Source organism: Giraffa tippelskirchi, chromosome 6, assembly GCF_054371585.1.
Source record: "Giraffa tippelskirchi isolate mGirTip1 chromosome 6, T2T-mGirTip1v1.2.pri, whole genome shotgun sequence".
Lineage (NCBI taxonomy): Eukaryota > Metazoa > Chordata > Mammalia > Artiodactyla > Giraffidae > Giraffa > Giraffa tippelskirchi.
Window position 1 is genome coordinate 172,401,835 of NC_137280.1, and position 12,304 is coordinate 172,414,138.

Here is a 12,304-nt window from a genome sequence, read left to right on the forward strand (position 1 = left end):
AATTTCTCAAGCATTTTTACCCTTGTCTTTTTAAAAGATATATATTAAAATAATAATAAGGTTTATTATATTATTTCTTGGCACTGTTTAATATTCATAGTTTAGAAAAAAACAAGGATAAGTTAAAATCTGAATGATGCTTCCTCTATAGCCAGAGGTCAACTTGATTATAAATACAATATCAATCACTATAATGCACAAACTATCGTAAGGATTTACATGTACATTTATTTGTACTTCTTAATTTTGTATCAAAAAATAAGCCATCACTACTTTTGCCTTTCTGGTACTTATTGTAAAACTAACAAACTAAACACCAAACTGGCACTTCACTCATTTAAAACTACAGAGAAATCCAGTATTGTGTAGATATGTAAATAGCAACAAGATTTAGGTATCCATGATAATAAAAGTATTCCCTAAAGAAAGCTGAGCGCCGAAGAATTGATGCTTTTGAACCGTGGTGTTGGAGAAGACTCTGGAGAGTCCCTTGGACTGCAAGGAGATCCAACCAGTCCATCCTAAGGGAAAACAGTCCTGGGTGTTCATTGGAAGGACTGATGTTGAAGCCGAAACTCCAATACTTTGGCCACCTGACGTGAAGACTTGACTCATTAAAAAAGACCCTGATGCTGGGGAAGATTGAAGGCGGGAGGAGAAGGGGACGGCAGAGGATGAGATGGTTGGATGGTATCACTGACTCAATGGACATGAGTTTGGGTAAACTTTGGGAGTTGGTGACGGACAAGGAGGCCTGGCGTGCTGCAGTCCACGGGGTCACAAAGGGTCGGACATGACTGAGAAACTGAACTGAACTGAACTGAAAAGTATTCCATGAAAAATTAACTAAAGGTAATATGTTTAGAATAATTGCACCACTTTTCCTATCATATGTGCCGTCTCCTATGAAATCTGAAAAAGCATACTGTAAACTTATCCTGTCACTGAAACCTAGATGATCTGACAGGCATAAACTGACACTCTTTCTTAAGAGACTACTGTATATCTCCAGAAAACCAGACTATTCAACAAACCAAGTGATTGTTAAGTAAAAGTTTAGACTAGACCCAGGGCTTCCTGGTGGCTCAGGTGGTAAAGAATTTACTTGCAATGCAGGAGACAGGGTTCGATACCCTGGAGAAGGGAATGGCAACCCACTCTAGTATTCTTGCCTGGGAAATCCCATGGACAGAAGAGTCTGGCGGCCCTGGGTCCCTGGGATCACAAAGAGTGGGCTACAGCTGAGTGACTAACACATCCACTTAGACTAGATCCACTCTACAAATATGAGAATTTCCAAGTCCACCTGTTTTGTTAAGTATTTAAGAAATGGTAAAATAATTTGAGACATACATTCTGGGTTTAAACCATTTGGAAAACTATGTAACCATCTTAGATATACATCGTATAAAATATCTAAATATTTTATGAAGTTAAAATAAAATCCGTTTTGCATGAGTCAACTTGTTAATCTTCAATTACATAAAACTACATTTTTATCTTTTGAAATGATATATATCTGGCTCATTATCCTAGGACGTTTTGAATACTATGTTGTTGCTGTTCAGTCACTATGACAGCAGCAACAACAGAAAAAGCCGGGTGGCTCATAAATAATAGAAATTTATTTTTCGTCATTCTGGTGGCTAGAATTTACGATCTAGATGCCAGCGTTTTGCTGAAGGCACTCTTTAAGTTGCAGACTGCTGATCCGTGCTGTCATTGTAGAAGGTGCAAGGGACTATCTTGTGGCTCTTTCCTCAAAGCATTAATCTCATCTGTGAGGGTCAGGCCCTCAGACCTAATCATACTCCGTAGGTTCCACCTCCTAACACCATCACCTTGGGCATTAGGTTTCAACATGTGAACTTAGGGGAGGGGGAAGGAAAACATTCAGGCTGTAGCATCTATTTTTTAAAATTATAGGTATGTGTTCAAAGACAACACTGTGCCCAGACAAATTGTGTTTCATGTGAAGTTTTGCAGGAAATTCTCAAGAAAGTTAATAGCAGCAGCTCTATCAAGCATGACATCAAAATTTTTATAAAGAACAGATGAGGCTCTAACTTATATCACCATTTTCAAATTTTTGTTGAAACTTTCCATAAACACAAAATAGATTTATTTATTTTTTTAGTTCTGCAGCCAGATTCCAAAATCTGCCATAAAGGAATAAAGAGACATAAGGAATGAAAAAAGATAAAATATGAAAGATTCTTTATATTCCAACAATAGACCATTGGCGGGCCTTTTAGAATTTAAATTAGTAGATAAAATATAAATCTCTTATTAGTGAAGAGCGTTTATTCTGATGAAATACTTGAATTAAGATTAACCAATTCAGAATCAGTACTCTGTCAAACTGTTTTCCTAGTCAATGATTTCATTAAAAGTTTTCAGAATAACAATGGAATTGAGAGCACAAACCCAGGATATTTTCCTCTCATTTACTGTAACTGACTCTGTATGATTTTTGCATGAGAAGACCTTGTAAGAATTGTCTTTGTTTCTACTACATTATACCTGTGTATACAAGAAAGACTTTATATTTCCAAATGTTTTAATTATTCTAAACTATTTTGATTCCCACAAAACTTTGATGTCTAACTAATTCTCTTTTCCTTTCTTAGTAAATTACGACTTTTAATTTTTTAATGATTTTTTTGTTTTTTTTTTTAACTTTTTTTTCAAATAATGTGTGTTTTTTTAATCTGTTTTAGTTTTGGCAGTTCCAGGTCTGCATTGCTGCCTGGGCTTTCCCCTAGCTGTGGCGAGTGGAGGCTACTCTCCAGCTGCGTTGCTCCAGCTTCTCGTTGCGATGGCTTTTGTTGCAGAGCATGGGCTCTAGGGCGTGCAGGCTTCAGTAGCTGCAGCACGGGGATTCGGTAGTTGCAGCTCCTGGGTTCTAGAGCGCAGGTTCACTAGTTGTGGCCTGAGGGCTTAGTTGTCCTGCGACATATGGGGATGGAACCCGTGTCTCCTGGCAGGTGGATTCTTTACCAGTGAGCCACATGGGAAGCCTGTTTCTCAGGACAAGATTAAAATAGCTTTTGCTTTTAAAGATTTGTTGAATGAAAACTCAGTATGTTTCAGTTATTTTCAGGTCAAATATATTCGTATTTCCCGATGACAGTAAAAGGTGAATTGCAAATTAGAAGACTTTGAGTCACATCGGTATTCAAAATTAGATGATGAGACGTTGAAAGGACAGATCCGGTGACTTCCCTGTAAACATCCATATAAAGGGAAATAGTTACACCACAAGCAGTCAGTACTGATGGATGAGTGCATTGGAGAAACACAGTAAGTGGGAGATCAACAAGAACCATTTCCAAATTAGATTTTCAACTCAACAATATGTGCCCAAGCTGGTGCACTTCAGGAAATTGTCACAACAGGGAAAGATGTGATTATGACATTTCTCATTGAATCAAGATACAACAAACATATTCAACACATTTCGCCTTACACAATCAGGTGATTGGTATAGGGAGAAGTGATTCTTAAATGTTTATCATATGTGAAAAATTGGGCATAATGAAGGATGTACACAAAAAGAAAAAATAGTAAATTTGTCTTGCCAATTCAAAAATTATTGCTATACTTAATTGGTTTAGGAAATTGTTTCCTACGAGTATAAAATATTAAGCAAACAGAGAGCAGTTTACTGATTCTTCTCTGTAATGCAGGTATCAGCATCAGGGGGACAGAAGACAAAATTTTCTATGAAGTGTGCCTTCAGTTCAGTTCAGTCGCTCAGTCATGTCTGACTCTTTGCGACCCCATGGACAGCAGCACACCAGGCCTCCCTGTCCATCACCAACTTCTGGAGTTTACTCAAACTCATGTCCATCGAGTTGGTGATGCCATCCAGCCATCTCATCCTCTGTCATCCCCTTCTCCTCCTGCCCTCAATCTTTCCCAGCATCAGGGTCTTTTCCAATGAGTCAGCTCTTCGCATCAGGTGGCCAAAGTATTGGAGTTTCAGCTTCAACATCAGTCCTTCCAATGAACACCCAGGACTGATCTCCTTTATGATGGACTGGTTGGATCTCCTTGCAGTCCAAGGGACTCTCAAGAGTCTTCTCCAACACCACAGTTCAAAAACATCAATTCTTCTGTGCTCAGCTTTCTTTATAGTCCAACTCTCACATCATACATGACACTGGAAAAACCATAGCCTTGACTAGATGGACCTTTGTTGACAAAGTAATGTCTCTGCTTTTTAATATGCTGTCTAGATTGGTCATACTTGCTATTGTGCCTTACTTGCTATTTTTTGCTAATTTTAGGCAAAAGAAATTAATGTTGTTCTGCAGTTTGGCTTTACTTTGCAACCAGTAATGTAGGTTCTGAGATTCTGTGGATCCAAACAGTCAAATAGTTAGTCTAAAGATTATGGGTGACCTTTTAAGCTAGATGTAGCTAATTTTAATTATGACTAGAATGAACCTATATTTTAGAAGTGTCTTTGTCTCAGAACTGAAGTAAATTCAACTTCTCTTAGAAATTCAGACTTTTAACATCCTATATTAATCATTTGTCCTATAACTTGATATTTATACTGAGCACAGATTTCTGTTTCTATGAATACAGAAAAAAAATAGAAAACAACAAAAGGCTTTCAGTGGAATGTAAATCAATACTTTGGCAAAAATATAACCTGTTAACTTTTCTCTATTCCTATCCAAACCCCAGGCTAATAGCACTTCAGTATTTCAAACGTTAAGTAAATCTTCTATAACAAAACCATACTTTTGAAACCAAACATATGTCTGGTTTTGATTTGTTATTCCCACATCAGCACAGAACATAAACTACTTCCCATTGCTATGACTTTACCACAAGCATGCTTTCTCTAGTCTGTGTGCATAAAATGTGAAACAGGCTCTTTCATGAAGGAGGAAATCAACTTTAAAAAAAGTCACCATGGCTTGAAAACTTCACATTTCTACCTCACAGCTACATATAAGGAGACCACTTTTTTCCCCAAAGGATGCCTCAAATAAATACGTGTTTCTGTGATTTTATTCTTTAGACTTTAAACAATAGGAATAATGTTTCCTTGTGACAAGTGGACATTTAAACATTATATCTTTTGATCATATTTTCTTGGATTCTATTAAAAATCAAATAGTTTTTGCAAATGCATGGATATACGAAATTATTACTTAAACTTTATTTAAGACTGGTCCTATCCTACAACACTGTTTGATTTAATCAGACTTATTAAACAATACTGAGAGAATTATTTTGCCTATATTAGCAACCCAGTTATCATAAATCTATTTTAATTTGAAACTTTCAATCACCACGGCACTACTTAAAAGTGTATGTCTCTTTTTAAACTTTATCGTATTATGGTTGTTATACAGTAAGAAAAGTTTAATCACAGTCTATACCCACTGAATCTGTGTATCAGTGATGGGATTGACTCTGCTAGACTATGTCAGTTGAGTCAGGGGTGCTAACATGGCCTCCTTCTGTTTTTAGAGCAATGACCTGATGTAAAACCTGTCACTGCTCAGGAGGCTGAACAAGTCCCTCAATTCCTATGGATTCAAGTCTATGGAAAATGTTCAAAACCTTTTTATTTATTTATTTTTTGTTTGTTTTAAATCTGACTTTAAGACAGAAATCAACTTACCCATTAGATATTGTTTGTATAGAAATCAAATGGTATGTAAGGTATATGTTTGGTTTATGAAAAGACTTGAGATGTTCTGATTAAGTAAAGAAGTAGGGACATACAGACAGCATCCATGTGATTTCTGTCTAATCCATTATGTAGAACATATTGAGTAAGAAGATGTATCGTGTCTGTTTATTCTATCAATATTCTGCAACTGAGACACAGAAAAACCAATAGACTTTTCTCAAAGAAGCCATTTAATGATTTCCAAGTATATACAGGACATACCAAGGGGAACGCACTAAGATATCCTTTCTTTTGCTGAGTGTAGAGGTCTCTCTTGGTGGGTGAATTTTTTTTTTCATGTTTGTGATGGGAATTTCTACTGGGATATATTTTTTTTTTTTAATAAATTTATTTATTTTAGTTGGGGGCTAATTACTTTACAATATTGTAATAGTTTTTGCCATACATTGACATGAATCAGCCATGGGTTTACATGTGTTCCCCTTCCCGGAACCCCCACCCACCTCCCTCCCCATCCCATCCTTCTGGATCATCCCATTGCCCCGGCCCTGAGCCCTTGTCACATGCATCGAACATGGAATGGTGCTCTGTTTCACATATGACAATACACATGTCTCAATGCCATTCTCCCAGAACGTCCCACCCTCACCTTCTCCCTCAGAGTCCATAAAATTGTTCCATGCATCTGTGTCTCTTATTCTGTCTCGCATATAGGGTTATCGTTACCATCTTTCAAATTCCATATATATGCATTAGTATACTGCATTTTATCTAGAAGAAAACAAAATAATTTTCTATAAAAAATAACTTTAATTTTAAACTTCCCGTATAGAAACACAAAGCAAAGGGCAGAACACCTGGAATAAAATCTTGCAATTGTGAATATCGTATAACTCTTAGAAATACTCTAGTGTAAAGCTAAATGAATATGATAACCAGTTTTGTGCGTTTTAAATGATGGTGTGTGTTTTTGGCCACTTTTTACTTATAAATCATACTCAGTGTAATATTTTTATTTTTGTGCCCTTGAATGTCAACATAAATGTAAGCATTAAGGAAAACTTGATGGTAGCTTTTCTACTGTTGTTTTAGTGGTGATACTTTGTTCTCAAACTTCTTCTCTGCAGGAGATAAGGAGGTCAGTTCTAGTACTGAGTTGGATATCACATCAGCACATTGATTGGTTCTTCTCTCTGAACCATTAAAACACTGCTTGATTGGCAGCGTAGGGCTGTCTCTCCATGTTCATTCTTGCTATTCATTTTGTTTTTCCGTTTTATGTGATTAAGCTCCATTATGAGGATTTTCAGGTCACCCACAGTGAAATGTTATTCCAGCTGATGGGCACTTTGATCAGCTTGTCTCACAACTTTTTTTCTTTGAAAATTGCATGTTCCCTTTCAGAAGATTTCTCAGCAAAAATGGTTTAAATTAAGTCATCAAAGAAAAAATAATGCACAGAGGCCAATTAACATACTCACTAACATGGATTGTGCTCCCTCTTCTTTCTTTAATCCTGACCCATGCAGTTAATTTAGAGGACAAGTATTTGATATGTGACTAAGGGAAAAAAAGAGAAAGAAAAAAAAATATCTTCTAATTCAAGAGTGCCTGTGCATTGGCCTCAGAAATTATTTTCTGAGGGGTTCAATGGGATGAGAAAATCATACCACTTGTTGTACTATTGTTACTGTTGAAATGTGTGAACTTTATCCTATAATCTATTGATTGTTTCAGGTTGTACACTTGCCAATGAATAAATCAGTCCTGAATATTCATTGGAAGGACTGATATGCTGAAGCTGAAACTCCAATACTTTGGCCACCTGATGCGAAGACCTGACTCATTTGAAAAGACCCTGATGCTGGGAAAGGTTGAGGGCGGGAGAAGAAGGGGAGGACAGAGGATGAGATGGTTGGATGGCATCACTGACTCGATGGACATGAGTTTGGGTAAACTCTGGGAGTCGGTGATGGACAGGGAGGCCTGGTGTGCTGCAGTCCATGGGGTCACAAAGAGTCGGACATGACTGAGTGACTGAACTGCACTGAACTGTGCACTTGCCATTAATTTAGCTATGAATATAATGCATAGAGACCTCAAAACAATAATTACTGTTTTATGTTCATGATAAAGTTCTTTTTGAGGAGAAAGGTGTCTTGAGGTTTGATATATAAATGACTTACTTATTTTATACTATTATATCATGAGACAGCATTTATATTTTCCTTCTTAAAGGTGTGTTTATGTATGTGTGTCCTCATGGTTATAATTACATTTTTTCTTACTTTTTTGCTCTCTCTTACTGTATCACCATTGTTATACTTTAAATAATAGTTCAAATTATCAAATATCCCAAAGGCATTGATATTCTTTCAGTGACTTCAAGATGTATTCCCAACTTACAACACACGTGTAATGAATTCCACACCTGCATAGCTGAATGGCATTTTATGTATCAGGATCTCCAGAGCTTTTCAGGTCTGGAGATTATAATGCAGCAATTAAAGCGAAGATTGTAGTAGCATTCTCATTTTTTGAACAGAGCTCCATCTTCTGAAATTGACAGAAAATGTTTAATTCTAGGCATTTAAAGATACCGTCTGGTACATTTGCATTAATAAAGGGGAAACCATGCAGCGGGTCATGTTACTTTCAAACAGATTAAAAAATGTATAATGACAGAGAAACTCAGGAAACTTCCTCATAACAAGAAAAGTAGGTGGGAGACTCTTACATAGAGCTTTCAAATGACTATGCAGCATTAAGCTGGCAGGTGAGAAAAGATATTAACTGATGGGACTGACAGCATGGAGCTGCCAGAACACTAACCATGCTATTTCCTGATCTCAGTACTACTCATCAATGTCAATTTATAAGCCGGGACATCCTAAGGGAGACAGGGGGATTACAAAATATTAAAGTGAAGATATTGGGAAAAATCTCTATCAACACTAGATTTTGATACTATCCCCATAAGGAAGAAAAAAAAAAATAAAGTATTGTGTTTCTAAATTCATAGGTTTAGAAATAGAGGTTGCCAACACTTCGCATTACTGTAACTAAGATATTATTAGGTATCTCAATATATGATTGTAATTTCAAAAATCTAGTGCCTAACGGGATAAAATTAGTACTTTAGAGCATTTGTCAAAGAAACTAAATCAACTTAATAATAAAAATGAATAATTGTGTAACACTTGATAGTGCTCTCCACTCGGTATTAATTTGTACCTCATAATAAGTCTCTTAGTAGTTAAGTCAAGTAGTCTTGTGTTATCCATTTGTGTTGCTAAGAAGCTTGGGCTTTTTTGCTACTAAATTTCTTCCCTGAGGTTATCAGTAAGTTCTGAAAGCAGATCTCATATATAAGTCCTATCATTTCTAAATCTCTGCTGTTTTGTTTGTGACTTAAATAGACTTTCCAATGATTTTATTTATAAGCATCTAAAGCCAGACATATTTGATCCCCTTTTTTTTTTTTTTTTAAGGCTGTACTCATATGCAACTGAGAGTCAAAGATCACTCTAATGCGTTCAGTTTTTCTGTGACTTATTTATTCCCTATGTAAAATGGCAATATGCTTCATGCTGTGCCATCAAAATCAGGTTCTAACGGAAATCAAGTTAAAAGTTAATTGTCAGGCTTCTGGTGTAAAATGAACTACTTCCCAAATCAAATCCTCATTATCACTAAAAGACCTGTGGACACCCAGTACAAAAGATAACTTTTCACATCATTGAAAGAAACTAAGCTTTACAGACAAATAATTTTCCAAATCTGGGAAGGGTCTCCAGAAAATGGAATTTCAGATACTTTGCTTTAGTAAAAACAGCATCAGAGGTTCTGTTTCCACATAGGACAGAAAAGAAGGTCACAATAATATTTTGCTCCAAAATTAACTGTGAGAATCTGGATCAACTACAAAATTCATAGTTAAGAGTGTCTATATTAATATCAGACAAACTAGATTTCAGAATATAAAATAATACTGATAATTGGATCATTACACAACGATATCAAGGGTCAGTTCACCAAGACATACCCGTCCCAACAGCAGAGCTTCAAAATATATGAAGAAAACCATGATAGAATTGAAAGGAAAAAATAGAGAAACTAAAGTGATAGCTAGAGACTTGAATCCTGCTCTCTCAGAAAATATACAGTAAATCAATTACATCACAGAAGCATTGGCCAACATTATCTACCAAGTACATGGCTACAGTACATGGGGTTGCAAAGAGTTGGATACAACTGAGCGACTAAACACACACACATCTACCAAGTAAGCCTAATTGATGTTTCTAGAACACTCTATTCAAGAACAGTAAATACATGGTATTTCAAAATACACATAGAGATATATTTTTTCCAGCCTACAAAATAAACCTCAAAGAATATAAATCATTTAAATTATGTTCTCAGATTAAACAGAGTTAAACTAGAAACCAATGACCGAATTATATTTAAAAAATCCCTAATTATTGGGAAATTAAACAGCATAATTGGAAATATCCCACAGGTCAAATAAAAAGTCTGAGGAAAAATTTTAAAATATTTTAAACTCAATAAAAAAGAAATCATTTCAAAATTTGTGGAAGGCTGCCAAAGCGCTGCTGAGAGTAAAATGTGTAGTATTATTAAATGCTTTTGTAAGAAGAGAAGAAAGGTCCCCAAACAGTCATGTAAACCTCCATCTTGAGAAACTAAAAAAAGAGCAAATGAAAACCAGAGTAATTAATAAATAAAAGTGGAGCGCCTTGGCATACGCATTTCTGAAAGCAACCCCATGAGCAATTATCTGGATAGTACTTGGTGAAAAGGTTGAGGTGGGAGGGGTAAATAAAGGGTAAAATCGAGATTATGAATAAAAAATGGTAAATTCCTCCTCCATGCTAAGGAATTTCTTGAGTTTTTCCCAGCAGTTTTGTATCCGACTTGACATAAATTGTATTGTTCTCGTTAACAGTATAAGCTTCAGGTATGTGCATTTATTCTCCTGTCTTCCTGGATGTGTTTGTAACATGGTGATAGATTATATGTGGAGCGTAATGGGAAACCATCCACAGGATAATGATCGCATGTAACGCTAATATAGCCCTCACTCCCTGCCACGCTGTTCTAAATACTTCCTGTGTATTATGACATTTAATTATCTTAACAACTCTGAATGATTATTGTTATCACCATTTTACATATGAAAAACCTGAGGCACAGAGGATATAAGTAATTTTCACAAGGTCCCTGAGCTAGTAAGTAACAGTGCAGGATTTCACCCCAGGCACCTTTTATCATTATGCTATAAAACAAGAGCTGTAATGCTTTGAAGTTGTTTTTTTTTTCCCCCATATAATTTTTCACTTGATCCATACTTGAAAGCTAAACCTATTTAAGTTGTGGCAAAAATACACAGAACTGGTCTGACACTGAGCTCATTGAATGTTACAGCAGCAATTGGCTGAGAGGATGACTTCTCATTTGGAACAGGATATGAACCGCTGATTATTTTTGGGATCCAAATTACTTGGATTTCAACATTTTTCGAAGTAGATTTAATTTGGTTTCCACATTTTTATGCTTCCCTTTTTAAACTGTCATTCACATTTCTAACTTTTAAATTCTTATCTAAAAGTTTTAGCAAAAACTGGTTTGTAAAATTCTATCAATAACATTTAAAACTAGTTTAATTTCACAGAATGTAAGTTGCAATGATAGATAGTACCCACAAAATAATTTATTTTGGTGCCTTCTGTTCTTCTTTTGAAATACATCTTGTATATAACAGGTTTTCATTGCACTACTAGGTTATAGGTTAAATACAATTGTTTCAACTACCAGTTACTGTTTAAAAAATTACAACTTTTTCAGAAATTATAGTGGGTTACATTAGTGGGTTACATATAAAAAGGGTGTTTTTTGGAAATTTGGACATAGCAATAATACATTTTTAAAAAGAGGATCAAATTGACGTTCAGAATTAGGACATGTATAATAGTAATAAGGGCTCTCTGGTGGCTCAGTTGGTTAAGAATCTGCCTCCAATGCAGGAGACATAAGAGACACAAGTTCAATCCCTGGGTTGGGAAGATTCCCTGGAGAAGGAAATGGCCACCCACTCTAGTATTCTTGCCTGGGAAATAAAGTACATATGCAAATATGTTTATTCCTTTTGGAAGTATTTTGGAACAGGTGTATAAACATTTTCTAAAACAAGTTGAAATGTGATTAAACATGGCTAAGTCCACAGTTTCCTGAATGGTTACTATTTAGGAGCATTAATAGTTGGCGACTTTGCCTTAAGCGATTAACTTTGAAAATGACCCCTCAAGCTAGATATGATTGATATGAATGACATTAATGCATTAATATTGCCAATGTCACATTTGTCAAAGTTACTATAATCAAAAGACTGCCAAGTCTGAGAAACTGCAACTGTTGTTATATACGGGAATGTCTTTCTTTGTGTAGAAATTTGTGCATATGCTTTGAGAAAAAGGTGATATTGCACTAGAACAAAGTCAGTAAGTACAGGTTGTTTGATATTACGGAGACTGATTTCCAGTGGAGATCTTGGCTAGCTGCTCCTAATTCGTACTCTTCCTGTTCCTATTGAAATATTCATGAAATTATGTAAGAGATATTTTC

The 12,304-nt window shown here is 35.7% G+C and overlaps 1 long non-coding RNA gene across 1 annotated transcript in view; it reads left to right on the forward strand.

Annotated features, from left to right (window-relative positions):
- Nucleotides 1-12,304, forward strand: part of LOC145511090 (uncharacterized) — a 704,343-nt gene that overhangs the window by 599,288 nt on the left and 92,751 nt on the right. The gene's annotated exons all lie outside the window — the stretch shown is intronic.